The sequence below is a fragment of the Camelus bactrianus genome, chromosome 20 (genome assembly GCF_048773025.1).
Source record: "Camelus bactrianus isolate YW-2024 breed Bactrian camel chromosome 20, ASM4877302v1, whole genome shotgun sequence".
Classification (NCBI taxonomy): domain Eukaryota; kingdom Metazoa; phylum Chordata; class Mammalia; order Artiodactyla; family Camelidae; genus Camelus; species Camelus bactrianus.
The window spans coordinates 46,895,915-46,912,909 of record NC_133558.1 but is presented as its reverse complement, the minus strand read 5'-3'; positions in this window follow the sequence as shown (position 1 = coordinate 46,912,909).

Sequence of the window (16,995 nt, the reverse complement as noted above, 5' to 3'; positions counted from 1 at the left end):
GGAGTTTGCAACTGAAAAGAAACTTTGTGTTCCCAACAAGCTAGGTGAAGGACGGCTTTCACACACAATTATCTCTCAGAACTGAGCATGTGGAGAGACGTTCGTTCATCTAGCACAAAGGGAATGGGTAGCAGGAGAAACTTATACTCTGGTCTCTCAGTCTGTTTCCTAGTGCCGGTTTGAAGTTCCTGCAGTTTTCACTGTAAAACCGAGTTGGAGCTAGTACCTCCCCATATATATGTATGGAGTAGAGTTTGCAACTGAAAAGAAACTTTGTGTTCCCAACAAGCTATGTGAAGGACGGCTTTCACACACACTTATCTCTCAGAACTGAGCATGTGGAGAGACGTTCGTTCATCTAGCACAAAGGGAACGGGTTGCAGGTGAAACTTATACTCTGGTCTCTCAGTCTGTTTCCTAGTGCCCGTTTGAAGTTCCTGCTGTTTTCACTGTAAAACCGAGTTGGAGCTAGTACCTCCCCTTATATATGTATGGAGTGGAGTTTGCAACTGAAAAGAAACTTTGTGTTCCCAACAAGCTAGGTGAAGGACGGCTTTCACACACACTTATCTCTCAGAACTAAGCATGTGGAGAGACGTTCGTTCATGTAGCACAAAGGGAACGGTTTGCAGGGGAAACTTTTACTCTGGTTTCTCAGTCTGTTTCCTAGTGCCGGTTTGAAGTTCCTGCAGTGTTCACTGTAAAACCGAGGTGGAGCTAGTACCTCCCCATATATATGTATGGAGTAGAGTTTGCAACTGAAAAGAAACTTTGTGTTCCCAACAAGCTAGGTGAAGGACGGCTTTCACACACACTTATCTCTCATAACTAAGCATGTGGAGAGACGTTCGTTCATCTAGCACAGATGGAACGGGTTTTAGGAGAAACTTTTACTCTGGTTTCTCAGTCTGTTTCCTAGTGCCGGTTTGAAGTTCCTGCAGTTTTCATTGTGAAACCGAGTTGGAGCTAGTACCTCCCCATATATATGTATGGAGTGGAATTTGCAACTGAAAAGAAACTTTGTGTTCCCAACAAGCTAGGTGAAGGACGGCTTTCACACACACTTATCTCTCAGAACTGAACATGTGGAGAGACGTTCGTTCATCTAGCACAAAGGGAACGGGTAGCAGGAGAAACTTTTACTCTGGTCTCTCAGTCTGTTTCCTAGTGCCGGTTTGAAGTTCCTGCAGTGTTCACTGTAAAACCGAGTTGGAGCTAGTACCTCCCCATATATATGTATGGAGTAGAGTTTGCAACTGAAAAGAAACTTTGTGTTCCCAACAAGCTAGGTGAAGGACGGCTTTCACACACACTTATCTCTCAGAACTAAGCATGTGGAGAGACGTTCGTTCATGTAGCACAAAGGGAACGGGTTGCAGGAGAAACTTTTACTCTGGTTTCTCAGTCTGTTTCCTAGTGCCGGTTTGAAGTTCCTGCAGTTTTCACTGTAAAACCGAGTTGCAGCTAGTACCTCCCCATATATATGTATGGAGTGGAGTTTGCAACTGAAAAGAAACTTTGTGTTCCCAACAAGCTAGTTGAAGGACGGCTTTCACACACACTTATCTCTCAGAACTGAGCAAGTGGAGAGACGTTCGTTCATCTAGCACAGATGGAACGGGTTGCAGGAGAAACTTATACTCTGTTTCTCAGTCTGTTTCCTAGTGCCGGTTTGAAGTTCCTGCAGTTTTCACTGTGAAACCGAGATGGAGCTATTACCTCCCCATATATATGTATGGAGTGGAATTTGCAACTGAAAAGAAACTTTGTGTTCCCAACAAGCTAGGTTAAGGACGGCTTTCACACACACTTATCTCTCAGAACTGAGCATGTGGAGAGACGTTCGTTCATCTAGCACAAAGGGAACGGTTTGCAGGGGAAACTTTTACTCTGGTCTCTAAGTGTGTTTCCTAGTGCCGGTTTGAAGTTCCTGCAGTGTTCACTGTGAAACCGAGTTGGAGCTAGTACCTCCCCATATATATAGATGGAGTGGTGTTTGCAACTGAATAGAAACTTTATGTTCCCAACAAGCTAGGTTAAGGACGGCTTTCACACACACTTATCTCTCAGAACTGAGCATATGGAGAGACGTTCGTTCATCTAGCACAGATGGAACGGTTTGCAGGAGAAACATTTACTCTGGTTTCTCAGTCTGTTTCCTAGTGCCGGTTTGAAGTTCCTGCAGTTTTCACTGTGAAACCGAGTTGGAGCTTGTACCTCCCCATGTATATGTATGGAGTGGATTTTGCAACTGAAAAGAAACTTTGTGTTCCCAACAAACTAGGTGAAGGACGGCTTTCACACACACTTATCTCTCAGAACTGAGCATGTGGAGAGACGTTCGTTCATCTAGCACAAAGGGAACGGGTAGCAAGAGAAACTTTTACTCTGGTCTCTCAGTCTGTTTCCTAGTGCCGGTTTGAAGTTCCTGCAGTGTTCACTGTAAAACCGAGTTGGAGCTAGTACCTCCCCATATATATGTATGGAGTAGAGTTTGCTACTGAAAAGAAACTTTGTGTTCCCAACAAGCTAGGTGAAGGACGGCTTTCACACACACTTATCTCTCAGAACTGAGCACGTGGAGAGACGTTCGTTCATCTAGCACAGATGGAATGGGTTTTAGGAGAAACTTTTACTCTGGTTTCTCAGTCTGTTTCCTAGTGCCGGTTTGAAGTTCCTGCAGTTTTCATTGTGAAACCGAGTTGGAGCTAGTACCTCCCCATATATATGTATGGAGTGGAATTTGCAATTGAAAAGAAACTTTGTGTTCCCAACAAGCTAGGTGAAGGACGGCTTTCAGACACACTTATCTCTCAGAACTGAGCATGTGGAGAGACGTTCGTTCATCTAGCACAAAGGGAACGGGTAGCAGGAGAAACTTTTACACTGGTCTCTCAGTCTGTTTCCTAGTGCCGGTTTGAAGTTCCTGCAGTGTTCACTGTAAAACCGAGTTGGAGCTAGTACCTCCCCATATATATGTATGGAGTAGAGTTTGCTACTGAAAAGAAACTTTGTGTTCCCAACAAGCTAGGTGAAGGACGGCTTTCACACACACTTATCTCTCAGAACTAAGCATGTGGAGAGACGTTCGTTCATCTAGCATAGATGGAACGGTTTGCAGGAGAAACATTTACTCTGGTTTCTCAGTCTGTTTCCTAGTGCCGGTTTGAAGTTCCTGCAGTTTTCACTGTGAAACCGAGTTGGAGCTTGTACCTCCCCATATATATGTATGGAGTGGAGTTTGCAACTGAAAAGAAACTTTGTGTTCCCAACAAGCTAGGTGAAGGACGGCTTTCACACACACTTATCTCTCAGAACTTAGCAAGTGGAGAGACGTTCGTTCATCTAGCACAGATGGAACGGGTTGCAGGAGAAACTTATACTCTGTTTCTCAGTCTGTTTCCTAGTGCCGGTTTGAAGTTCCTGCAGTTTTCACTGTGAAACCGAGATGGAGCTAGTACCTCCCCATATATATGTATGGAGTGGAGTTTGCAACTGAAAAGAAACTTTGTGTTCCCAACAAGCTAGGTGAAGGACGGCTTTCACACACACTTATCTCTCAGAACTGAGCATGTGGAGAGACGTTCGTTCATCTAGCACAAAGGGAACGGGTTGCAGTGGAAACTTTTACTCTGGTTTCTCAGTCTGTTTCCTAGTGCCGGTTTGAAGTTCCTGCAGTTTTCATTGTGAAACCGAGTTGGAGCTAGTACCTCCCCATATATATAGATGGAGTGGAGTTTGCAACTGAATAGAAACTTTGTGTTCACAACAAGCTAGGTTAAGGACGGCTTTCACACACACTTATCTCTCAGAACTGAGCATATGGAGAGACGTTCGTTCATCTAGCACAGATGGAACGGTTTGCAGGAGAAACATTTACTCTGGTTTCTCAGTCTGTTTCCTAGTGCCGGTTTGAAGTTCCTGCAGTTTTCACTGTGAAACCGAGTTGGAGCTAGTACCTCCCCATATATATGTATGGAGTAGAGTTTGCAACTGAAAAGAAACTTTGTGTTCCCAACAAGCTAGGTGAAGGACGGCTTTCACACACACTTATCTCTCAGAACTGAGCATGTGGAGAGACGTTCGTTCATCTAGCACAGATGGAACGGGTTTTAGGAGAAACTTTTACTCTGGATTCTCAGTCTGTTTCCTAGTGCCGGTTTGAAGTTCCTGCAGTTTTCATTGTGAAACCGAGTTGGAGCTAGTACCTCCCCATATATATGTATGGAGTAGAGTTTGCAACTGAAAAGAAACTTTGTGTTCCCAACAAGCTAGGTGAAGGACGGCTTTCACACACACTTATCTCTCAGAACTGAGCATGTGGAGAGACGTTCGTTCATCTAGCACAAAGGGAACGGGTAGCAGGAGAAACTTATACTCTGGTTTCTCAGTCTGTTTCCTAGTGCCGGGTTGAAGTTCCTGCAGTTTTCACTGTAAAACCGAGTTGGAGCTATTACCTCACCATATATATGTATGGAGTGGAGTTTGCAACTGAAAAGAAACTTTGTGTTGCCAACAAGCTAGGTGAAGGACGGCTTTCACACACACTTATCTCTCAGAACTAAGCATGTGGAGAGACGTTCGTTCATCTAGCACAGATGGAAAGGGTTTTAGGAGGAACTTTTACTCTGGTTTCTCAGTCTGTTTCCTAGTGCCGGTTTGAAGTTCCTGCAGTTTTCATTGTGAAACCGAGTTGGAGCTAGTACCTCCCCATATTTATGGATGGAGTGGAGTTTGCAACTGAAAACAAACTTTGTGTTCCCAACAAGCTAGGTTAAGGACGGCTTTCACACACACTTATCTCTCAGAACTGAGCAAATGGAGAGACGTTCGTTCATCTAGCACAGATGGAACGGTTTGCAGGAGAAACTTTTACTCTGGTCTCTCAGTCTGTTTCCTAGTGCCGGTTTGAAGTTCCTGCAGTGTTCTCTGTGAAACCGAGTTGGAGCTAGTACCTCCCCATATATATGTATGGAGTGGAGTTTGCAACTGAAAAGAAACTTTGTGTTCCCAACAAGCTAGGTGAAGGACGGCTTTCACACACACTTATCTCTCAGAACTGAGCATGTGGAGAGACGTTCGTTCATCTAGCACAGATGGAACGGGTTTTAGGAGAAACTTTTACTCTGGTTTCTCAGTCTGTTTCCTAGTGCCGGTTTAAAGTTCCTGCAGTTTTCATTGTGAAACCGAGTTGGAGCTAGTACCTCCCCATATATATGTATGGAGTGGAATTTGCAACTGAAAAGAAACTTTGTGTTCCCAACAAGCTAGGTGAAGGACGGCTTTCACACACACTTATCTCTCAGAACTAAGCATGTGGAGAGACGTTCGTTCATGTAGCACAAAGGGAACGGGTTGCAGGAGAAACTTTTACTCTGGTTTCTCAGTCTGTTTCCTAGTGCCGGTTTGAAGTTCCTGCAGTTTTCACTGTAAAACCGAGTTGCAGCTAGTACCTCCCCATATATATGTATGGAGTGGAGTTTGCAACTGAAAAGAAACTTTGTGTTCCCAACAAGCTAGTTGAAGGACGGCTTTCACACACACTTATCTCTCAGAACTGAACAAGTGGAGAGACGTTCGTTCATCTAGCACAGATGGAACGGGTTGCAGGAGAAACTTATACTCTGTTTCTCAGTCTGTTTCCTAGTGCCGGTTTGAAGTTCCTGCAGTTTTCACTGTGAAACCGAGATGGAGCTATTACCTCCCCATATATATGTATGGAGTGGAATTTGCAACTGAAAAGAAACTTTGTGTTCCCAACAAGCTAGGTTAAGGAAGGCTTTCACACACACTTATCTCTCAGAACTGAGCATGTGGAGAGACGTTCGTTCATCTAGCACAAAGGGAACGGTTTGCAGGGGAAACTTTTACTCTGGTCTCTAAGTCTGTTTCCTAGTGCCGGTTTGAAGTTCCTGCAGTGTTCACTGTGAAACCGAGTTGGAGCTAGTACCTCCCCATATATATGTATGGAGTGGAGTTTGCAAATGAAAAGAATCTTTGTGTTCCCAACAAGCTAGGTGAAGGACGGCTTTCACACACACTGATCTCTCAGAACTGAGCACGTGGAGAGACGTTCGTTCATCTAGCACAGATGGAACGGGTTTTAGGAGAAACTTTTACTCTGGTTTCTCAGTCTGTTTCCTAGTGCCGGTTTGAAGTTCCTGCAGTTTTCATTGTGAAACCGAGTTGGAGCTAGTACCTCCCCATATATATGTATGGAGTGGAATTTGCAAGTGAAAAGAAACTTTGTGTTCCCAACAAGCTAGGTGAAGGACGGATTTCACACACACTTATCTCTCAGAACTGAGCATGTGGAGAGACGTTCGTTCATCTAGCACAAAGGGAACGGGTAGCAGGAGAAACTTTTACTCTGGTCTCTCAGTCTGTTTCCTAGTGCCGGTTTGAAGTTCCTGCAGTGTTCACTGTAAAACCGAGTGGGAGCTAGTACCTCCCCATATATATGTATGGAGTAGAGTTTGCTACTGAAAAGAAACTTTGTGTTCCCAACAAGCTAGGTGAAGGACGGCTTTCACACACACTTATCTCTCAGAACTAAGCATGTGGAGAGACGTTCGTTCATCTAGCATAGATGGAACGGTTTGCAGGAGAAACATTTACTCTGGTTTCTCAGTCTGTTTCCTAGTGCCGGTTTGAAGTTCCTGCAGTTTTCACTGTGAAACCGAGTTGGAGCTTGTACCTCCCCATATATATGTATGGAGTGGAGTTTGCAACTGAAAAGAAACTTTGTGTTCCCAACAAGCTAGTTGAAGGACGGCTTTCACACACACTTATCTCTCAGAACATAGCAAGTGGAGAGACGTTCGTTCATCTAGCACAGATGGAACGGGTTGCAGGAGAAAGTTATACTCTGTTTCTCAGTCTGTTTCCTAGTGCCGGTTTGAAGTTCCTGCAGTTTTCACTGTGAAACCGAGATGGAGCTAGTACCTCCCCATATATATGTATGGAGTGGAGTTTGCAACTGAAAAGAAACTTTGTGTTCCCAACAAGCTAGGTGAAGGACGGCTTTCACACACACTTTTCTCTCAGAACTGAGCATGTGGAGAGACGTTCGTTCATCTAGCACAAAGGGAACGGGTTGCAGTGGAAACTTTTACTCTGGTTTCTCAGTCTGTTTCCTAGTGCCGGTTTGAAGTTCCTGCAGTTTTCATTGTGAAACCGAGTTGGAGCTTGTACCTCCCCATGTATATGTATGGAGTGGATTTTGCAACTGAAAAGAAACTTTGTGTTCCCAACAAACTAGGTGAAGGACGGCTTTCACACACACTTATCTCTCAGAACTGAGCATGTGGAGAGACGTTCGTTCATCTAGCACAAAGGGAACGGGTAGCAGGAGAAACTTTTACTCTGGTCTCTCAGTCTGTTTCCTAGTGCCGGTTTGAAGTTCCTGCAGTGTTCACTGTAAAACCGAGTTGGAGCTAGTACCTCCCCATATATATGTATGGATTAGAGTTTGCAACTGAAAAGAAACTTTGTGTTCCCAACAAGCTAGGTGAAGGACGGCTTTCACACACACTTATCTCTCAGAACTGAGTATGTGGAGAGACGTTCGTTCATCTAGCACAGATGGAACGGGTTTTAGGAGAAACTTTTACTCTGGTTTCTCAGTCTGTTTCCTAGTGCCGGTTTGAAGTTCCTGCAGTTTTCATTGTGAAACCGAGTTGGAGCTAGTACCTCCCCATATATATAGATGGAGTGGAGTTTGCAACTGAATAGAAACTTTGTGTTCCCAACAAGCTAGGTTAAGGACGGCTTTCACACACACTTATCTCTCAGAACTGAGCATATGGAGAGACGTTCGTTCATCTAGCACAGATGGAACGGTTTGCAGGAGAAACATTTTCTCTGGTTTCTCAGTCTGTTTCCTAGTGCCGGTTTGAAGTTCCTGCAGTTTTCACTGTGAAATCGAGTTGGAGCTTGTACCTCCCCATGTATATGTATGGAGTGGATTTTGCAACTGAAAAGAAACTTTGTGTTCCCAACAAACTAGGTGAAGGACGGCTTTCACACACACTTATCTCTCAGAACTGAGCATGTGGAGAGACGTTCGTTCATCTAGCACAAAGGGAACGGGTAGCAGGAGAAACTTTTACTCTGGTCTCTCAGTCTGTTTCCTAGTGCCGGTTTGAAGTTCCTGCAGTGTTCACTGTAAAACCGAGTTGGAGCTAGTACCTCCCCATATATATGTATGGAGTAGAGTTTGCTACTGAAAAGAAACTTTGTGTTCCCAACAAGCTAGGTGAAGGACGGCTTTCACACACACTTATCTCTCAGAACTGAGCACGTGGAGAGACGTTCGTTCATCTAGCACAGATGGAATGGGTTTTAGGAGAAACTTTTACTCTGGTTTCTCAGTCTGTTTCCTAGTGCCGGTTTGAAGTTCCTGCAATTTTCATTTTGAAACCGAGTTGGAGCTAGTACCTCCCCATATATATGTATGGAGTGGAATTTGCAAGTGAAAAGAAACTTTGTGTTCCCAACAAGCTAGGTGAAGGACGGCTTTCAGACACACTTATCTCTCAGAACTGAGCATGTGGAGAGACGTTCGTTCATCTAGCACAAAGGGAACGGGTAGCAGGAGAAACTTTTACACTGGTCTCTCAGTCTGTTTCCTAGTGCCGGTTTGATGTTCCTGCAGTGTTCACTGTAAAACCGAGTTGGAGCTAGTACCTCCCCATATATATGTATGGAGTAGAGTTTGCTACTGAAAAGAAACTTTGTGTTCCCAACAAGCTAGGTGAAGGACGGCTTTCACACACACTTATCTCTCAGAACTAAGCATGTGGAGAGACGTTCGTTCATCTAGCATAGATGGAACGGTTTGCAGGAGAAACATTTACTCTGGTTTCTCAGTCTGTTTCCTAGTGCCGGTTTGAAGTTCCTGCAGTTTTCACTGTGAAACCGAGTTGGAGCTTGTACCTCCCCATATATATGTATGGAGTGGAGTTTGCAACTGAAAAGAAACTTTGTGTTCCCAACAAGCTAGGTGAAGGACGGCTTTCACACACACTTATCTCTCAGAACTTAGCAAGTGGAGAGACGTTCGTTCATCTAGCACAGATGGAACGGGTTGCAGGAGAAACTTATACTCTGTTTCTCAGTCTGTTTCCTAGTGCCGGTTTGAAGTTCCTGCAGTTTTCACTGTGAAACCGAGATGGAGCTAGTACCTCCCCATATATATGTATGGAGTGGAGTTTGCAACTGAAAAGAAACTTTGTGTTCCCAACAAGCTAGGTGAAGGACGGCTTTCACACACACTTATCTCTCAGAACTGAGCATGTGGAGAGACGTTCGTTCATCTAGCACAAAGGGAACGGGTTGCAGTGGAAACTTTTACTCTGGTTTCTCAGTCTGTTTCCTAGTGCCGGTTTGAAGTTCCTGCAGTTTTCATTGTGAAACCGAGTTGGAGCTAGTACCTCCCCATATATATAGATGGAGTGGAGTTTGCAACTGAATAGAAACTTTGTGTTCACAACAAGCTAGGTTAAGGACGGCTTTCACACACACTTATCTCTCAGAACTGAGCATATGGAGAGACGTTCGTTCATCTAGCACAGATGGAACGGTTTGCAGGAGAAACATTTACTCTGGTTTCTCAGTCTGTTTCCTAGTGCCGGTTTGAAGTTCCTGCAGTTTTCACTGTGAAACCGAGTTGGAGCTAGTACCTCCCCATATATATGTATGGATTAGAGTTTGCAACTGAAAAGAAACTTTGTGTTCCCAACAAGCTAGGTGAAGGACGGCTTTCACACACACTTATCTCTCAGAACTGAGCATGTGGAGAGACGTTCGTTCATCTAGCACAGATGGAACGGGTTTTAGGAGAAACTTTTACTCTGGTTTCTCAGTCTGTTTCCTAGTGCCGGTTTGAAGTTCCTGCAGTTTTCATTGTGAAACCGAGTTGGAGCTAGTACCTCCCCATATATATAGATGGAGTGGAGTTTGCAACTGAATAGAAACTTTGTGTTCCCAACAAGCTAGGTGAAGGACGGCTTTCACACACACTTATCTCTCAGAACTGAGCATATGGAGAGACGTTCTTTCATCTAGCACAGATGGAACGTTTTGCAGGAGAAACATTTTCTCTGGTTTCTCAGTCTGTTTCCTAGTGCCGTTTTGAAGTTCCTGCAGTTTTCACTGTGAAACCGAGTTGGAGCTTGTACCTCCCCATGTATATGTATGGAGTGGATTTTGCAACTGAAAAGAAACTTTGTGTTCCCAACAAACTAGGTGAAGGACGGCTTTCACACACACTTATCTCTCAGAACTGAGCATGTGGAGAGACGTTCGTTCATCTAGCACAAAGGGAACGGGTAGCAGGAGAAACTTTTACTCTGGTCTCTCAGTCTGTTTCCTAGTGCCGGTTTGAAGTTCCTGCAGTGTTCACTGTAAAACCGAGTTGGAGCTAGTACCTCCCCATATATATGTATGGAGTAGAGTTTGCTACTGAAAAGAAACTTTGTGTTCCCAACAAGCTAGGTGAAGGACGGCTTTCACACACACTTATCTCTCAGAACTGAGCACGTGGAGAGACGTTCGTTCATCTAGCACAGATGGAATGGGTTTTAGGAGAAACTTTTACTCTGGTTTCTCAGTCTGTTTCCTAGTGCCGGTTTGAAGTTCCTGCAGTTTTCATTGTGAAACCGAGTTGGGGCTAGTACCTCCCCATATATATGTATGGAGTGGAATTTGCAAGTGAAAAGAAACTTTGTGTTCCCAACAAGCTAGGTGAAGGACGGCTTTCAGACACACTTATCTCTCAGAACTGAGCATGTGGAGAGACGTTCGTTCATCTAGCACAAAGGGAACGGGTAGCAGGAGAAACTTTTACACTGGTCTCTCAGTCTGTTTCCTAGTGCCGGTTTGATGTTCCTGCAGTGTTCACTGTAAAACCGAGTTGGAGCTAGTACCTCCCCATATATATGTATGGAGTAGAGTTTGCTACTGAAAAGAAACTTTGTGTTCCCAACAAGCTAGGTGAAGGACGGCTTTCACACACACTTATCTCTCAGAACTAAGCATGTGGAGAGACGTTCGTTCATCTAGCATAGATGGAACGGTTTGCAGGAGAAACATTTACTCTGGTTTCTCAGTCTGTTTCCTAGTGCCGGTTTGAAGTTCCTGCAGTTTTCACTGTGAAACCGAGTTGGAGCTTGTACCTCCCCATATATATGTATGGAGTGGAGTTTGCAACTGAAAAGAAACTTTGTGTTCCCAACAAGCTAGGTGAAGGACGGCTTTCACACACACTTATCTCTCAGAACTTAGCAAGTGGAGAGACGTTCGTTCATCTAGCACAGATGGAACGGGTTGCAGGAGAAACTTATACTCTGTTTCTCAGTCTGTTTCCTAGTGCCGGTTTGAAGTTCCTGCAGTTTTCACTGTGAAACCGAGATGGAGCTAGTACCTCCCCATATATATGTATGGAGTGGAGTTTGCAACTGAAAAGAAACTTTGTGTTCCCAACAAGCTAGGTGAAGGACGGCTTTCACACACACTTATCTCTCAGAACTGAGCATGTGGAGAGACGTTCGTTCATCTAGCACAAAGGGAACGGGTTGCAGTGGAAACTTTTACTCTGGTTTCTCAGTCTGTTTCCTAGTGCCGGTTTGAAGTTCCTGCAGTTTTCATTGTGAAACCGAGTTGGAGCTAGTACCTCCCCATATATATAGATGGAGTGGAGTTTGCAACTGAATAGAAACTTTGTGTTCACAACAAGCTAGGTTAAGGACGGCTTTCACACACACTTATCTCTCAGAACTGAGCATATGGAGAGACGTTCGTTCATCTAGCACAGATGGAACGGTTTGCAGGAGAAACATTTACTCTGGTTTCTCAGTCTGTTTCCTAGTGCCGGTTTGAAGTTCCTGCAGTTTTCACTGTGAAACCGAGTTGGAGCTAGTACCTCCCCATATATATGTATGGAGTAGAGTTTGCAACTGAAAAGAAACTTTGTGTTCCCAACAAGCTAGGTGAAGGACGGCTTTCACACACACTTATCTCTCAGAACTGAGCATGTGGAGAGACGTTCGTTCATCTAGCACAGATGGAACGGGTTTTAGGAGAAACTTTTACTCTGGTTTCTCAGTCTGTTTCCTAGTGCCGGTTTGAAGTTCCTGCAGTTTTCATTGTGAAACCGAGTTGGAGCTAGTACCTCCCCATATATATAGATGGAGTGGAGTTTGCAACTGAATAGAAACTTTGTGTTCCCAACAAGCTAGGTGAAGGACGGCTTTCACACACACTTATCTCTCAGAACTGAGCATATGGAGAGACGTTCGTTCATCTAGCACAGATGGAACGGTTTGCAGGAGAAACATTTTCTCTGGTTTCTCAGTCTGTTTCCTAGTGCCGGTTTGAAGTTCCTGCAGTTTTCACTGTGAAACCGAGTTGGAGCTTGTACCTCCCCATGTATATGTATGGAGTGGATTTTGCAACTGAAAAGAAACTTTGTGTTCCCAAGAAACTAGGTGAAGGACGGCTATCACACACACTTATCTCTCAGAACTGAGCATGTGGAGAGACGTTCGTTCATCTAGCACAAAGGGAACGGGTAGCAGGAGAAACTTTTACTCTGGTCTCTCAGTCTGTTTCCTAGTGCCGGTTTGAAGTTCCTGCAGTTTTCACTGTGAAACCGAGATGGAGCTATTACCTCCCCATATATATGTATGGAGTGGAATTTGCAACTGAAAAGAAACTTTGTGTTCCCAACAAGCTAGGTTAAGGAAGGCTTTCACACACACTTATCTCTCAGAACTGAGCATGTGGAGAGACGTTCGTTCATCTAGCACAAAGGGAACGGTTTGCAGGGGAAACTTTTACTCTGGTCTCTAAGTCTGTTTCCTAGTGCCGGTTTGAAGTTCCTGCAGTGTTCACTGTGAAACCGAGTTGGAGCTAGTACCTCCCCATATATATGTATGGAGTGGAGTTTGCAAATGAAAAGAATCTTTGTGTTCCCAACAAGCTAGGTGAAGGACGGCTTTCACACACACTGATCTCTCAGAACTGAGCACGTGGAGAGACGTTCGTTCATCTAGCACAGATGGAACGGGTTTTAGGAGAAACTTTTACTCTGGTTTCTCAGTCTGTTTCCTAGTGCCGGTTTGAAGTTCCTGCAGTTTTCATTGTGAAACCGAGTTGGAGCTAGTACCTCCCCATATATATGTATGGAGTGGAATTTGCAAGTGAAAAGAAACTTTGTGTTCCCAACAAGCTAGGTGAAGGACGGATTTCACACACACTTATCTCTCAGAACTGAGCATGTGGAGAGACGTTCGTTCATCTAGCACAAAGGGAACGGGTAGCAGGAGAAACTTTTACTCTGGTCTCTCAGTCTGTTTCCTAGTGCCGGTTTGAAGTTCCTGCAGTGTTCACTGTAAAACCGAGTGGGAGCTAGTACCTCCCCATATATATGTATGGAGTAGAGTTTGCTACTGAAAAGAAACTTTGTGTTCCCAACAAGCTAGGTGAAGGACGGCTTTCACACACACTTATCTCTCAGAACTAAGCATGTGGAGAGACGTTCGTTCATCTAGCATAGATGGAACGGTTTGCAGGAGAAACATTTACTCTGGTTTCTCAGTCTGTTTCCTAGTGCCGGTTTGAAGTTCCTGCAGTTTTCACTGTGAAACCGAGTTGGAGCTTGTACCTCCCCATATATATGTATGGAGTGGAGTTTGCAACTGAAAAGAAACTTTGTGTTCCCAACAAGCTAGTTGAAGGACGGCTTTCACACACACTTATCTCTCAGAACATAGCAAGTGGAGAGACGTTCGTTCATCTAGCACAGATGGAACGGGTTGCAGGAGAAAGTTATACTCTGTTTCTCAGTCTGTTTCCTAGTGCCGGTTTGAAGTTCCTGCAGTTTTCACTGTGAAACCGAGATGGAGCTAGTACCTCCCCATATATATGTATGGAGTGGAGTTTGCAACTGAAAAGAAACTTTGTGTTCCCAACAAGCTAGGTGAAGGACGGCTTTCACACACACTTTTCTCTCAGAACTGAGCATGTGGAGAGACGTTCGTTCATCTAGCACAAAGGGAACGGGTTGCAGTGGAAACTTTTACTCTGGTTTCTCAGTCTGTTTCCTAGTGCCGGTTTGAAGTTCCTGCAGTTTTCATTGTGAAACCGAGTTGGAGCTTGTACCTCCCCATGTATATGTATGGAGTGGATTTTGCAACTGAAAAGAAACTTTGTGTTCCCAACAAACTAGGTGAAGGACGGCTTTCACACACACTTATCTCTCAGAACTGAGCATGTGGAGAGACGTTCGTTCATCTAGCACAAAGGGAACGGGTAGCAGGAGAAACTTTTACTCTGGTCTCTCAGTCTGTTTCCTAGTGCCGGTTTGAAGTTCCTGCAGTGTTCACTGTAAAACCGAGTTGGAGCTAGTACCTCCCCATATATATGTATGGATTAGAGTTTGCAACTGAAAAGAAACTTTGTGTTCCCAACAAGCTAGGTGAAGGACGGCTTTCACACACACTTATCTCTCAGAACTGAGTATGTGGAGAGACGTTCGTTCATCTAGCACAGATGGAACGGGTTTTAGGAGAAACTTTTACTCTGGTTTCTCAGTCTGTTTCCTAGTGCCGGTTTGAAGTTCCTGCAGTTTTCATTGTGAAACCGAGTTGGAGCTAGTACCTCCCCATATATATAGATGGAGTGGAGTTTGCAACTGAATAGAAACTTTGTGTTCCCAACAAGCTAGGTTAAGGACGGCTTTCACACACACTTATCTCTCAGAACTGAGCATATGGAGAGACGTTCGTTCATCTAGCACAGATGGAACGGTTTGCAGGAGAAACATTTTCTCTGGTTTCTCAGTCTGTTTCCTAGTGCCGGTTTGAAGTTCCTGCAGTTTTCACTGTGAAATCGAGTTGGAGCTTGTACCTCCCCATGTATATGTATGGAGTGGATTTTGCAACTGAAAAGAAACTTTGTGTTCCCAACAAACTAGGTGAAGGACGGCTTTCACACACACTTATCTCTCAGAACTGAGCATGTGGAGAGACGTTCGTTCATCTAGCACAAAGGGAACGGGTAGCAGGAGAAACTTTTACTCTGGTCTCTCAGTCTGTTTCCTAGTGCCGGTTTGAAGTTCCTGCAGTGTTCACTGTAAAACCGAGTTGGAGCTAGTACCTCCCCATATATATGTATGGAGTAGAGTTTGCTACTGAAAAGAAACTTTGTGTTCCCAACAAGCTAGGTGAAGGACGGCTTTCACACACACTTATCTCTCAGAACTGAGCACGTGGAGAGACGTTCGTTCATCTAGCACAGATGGAATGGGTTTTAGGAGAAACTTTTACTCTGGTTTCTCAGTCTGTTTCCTAGTGCCGGTTTGAAGTTCCTGCAATTTTCATTTTGAAACCGAGTTGGAGCTAGTACCTCCCCATATATATGTATGGAGTGGAATTTGCAAGTGAAAAGAAACTTTGTGTTCCCAACAAGCTAGGTGAAGGACGGCTTTCAGACACACTTATCTCTCAGAACTGAGCATGTGGAGAGACGTTCGTTCATCTAGCACAAAGGGAACGGGTAGCAGGAGAAACTTTTACACTGGTCTCTCAGTCTGTTTCCTAGTGCCGGTTTGATGTTCCTGCAGTGTTCACTGTAAAACCGAGTTGGAGCTAGTACCTCCCCATATATATGTATGGAGTAGAGTTTGCTACTGAAAAGAAACTTTGTGTTCCCAACAAGCTAGGTGAAGGACGGCTTTCACACACACTTATCTCTCAGAACTAAGCATGTGGAGAGACGTTCGTTCATCTAGCATAGATGGAACGGTTTGCAGGAGAAACATTTACTCTGGTTTCTCAGTCTGTTTCCTAGTGCCGGTTTGAAGTTCCTGCAGTTTTCACTGTGAAACCGAGTTGGAGCTTGTACCTCCCCATATATATGTATGGAGTGGAGTTTGCAACTGAAAAGAAACTTTGTGTTCCCAACAAGCTAGGTGAAGGACGGCTTTCACACACACTTATCTCTCAGAACTTAGCAAGTGGAGAGACGTTCGTTCATCTAGCACAGATGGAACGGGTTGCAGGAGAAACTTATACTCTGTTTCTCAGTCTGTTTCCTAGTGCCGGTTTGAAGTTCCTGCAGTTTTCACTGTGAAACCGAGATGGAGCTAGTACCTCCCCATATATATGTATGGAGTGGAGTTTGCAACTGAAAAGAAACTTTGTGTTCCCAACAAGCTAGGTGAAGGACGGCTTTCACACACACTTATCTCTCAGAACTGAGCATGTGGAGAGACGTTCGTTCATCTAGCACAAAGGGAACGGGTTGCAGTGGAAACTTTTACTCTGGTTTCTCAGTCTGTTTCCTAGTGCCGGTTTGAAGTTCCTGCAGTTTTCATTGTGAAACCGAGTTGGAGCTAGTACCTCCCCATATATATAGATGGAGTGGAGTTTGCAACTGAATAGAAACTTTGTGTTCACAACAAGCTAGGTTAAGGACGGCTTTCACACACACTTATCTCTCAGAACTGAGCATATGGAGAGACGTTCGTTCATCTAGCACAGATGGAACGGTTTGCAGGAGAAACATTTACTCTGGTTTCTCAGTCTGTTTCCTAGTGCCGGTTTGAAGTTCCTGCAGTTTTCACTGTGAAACCGAGTTGGAGCTAGTACCTCCCCATATATATGTATGGATTAGAGTTTGCAACTGAAAAGAAACTTTGTGTTCCCAACAAGCTAGGTGAAGGACGGCTTTCACACACACTTATCTCTCAGAACTGAGCATGTGGAGAGACGTTCGTTCATCTAGCACAGATGGAACGGGTTTTAGGAGAAACTTTTACTCTGGTTTCTCAGTCTGTTTCCTAGTGCCGGTTTGAAGTTCCTGCAGTTTTCATTGTGAAACCGAGTTGGAGCTAGTACCTCCCCATATATATAGATGGAGTGGAGTTTGCAACTGAATAGAAACTTTGTGTTCCCAACAAGCTAGGTGAAGGACGGCTTTCACACACACTTA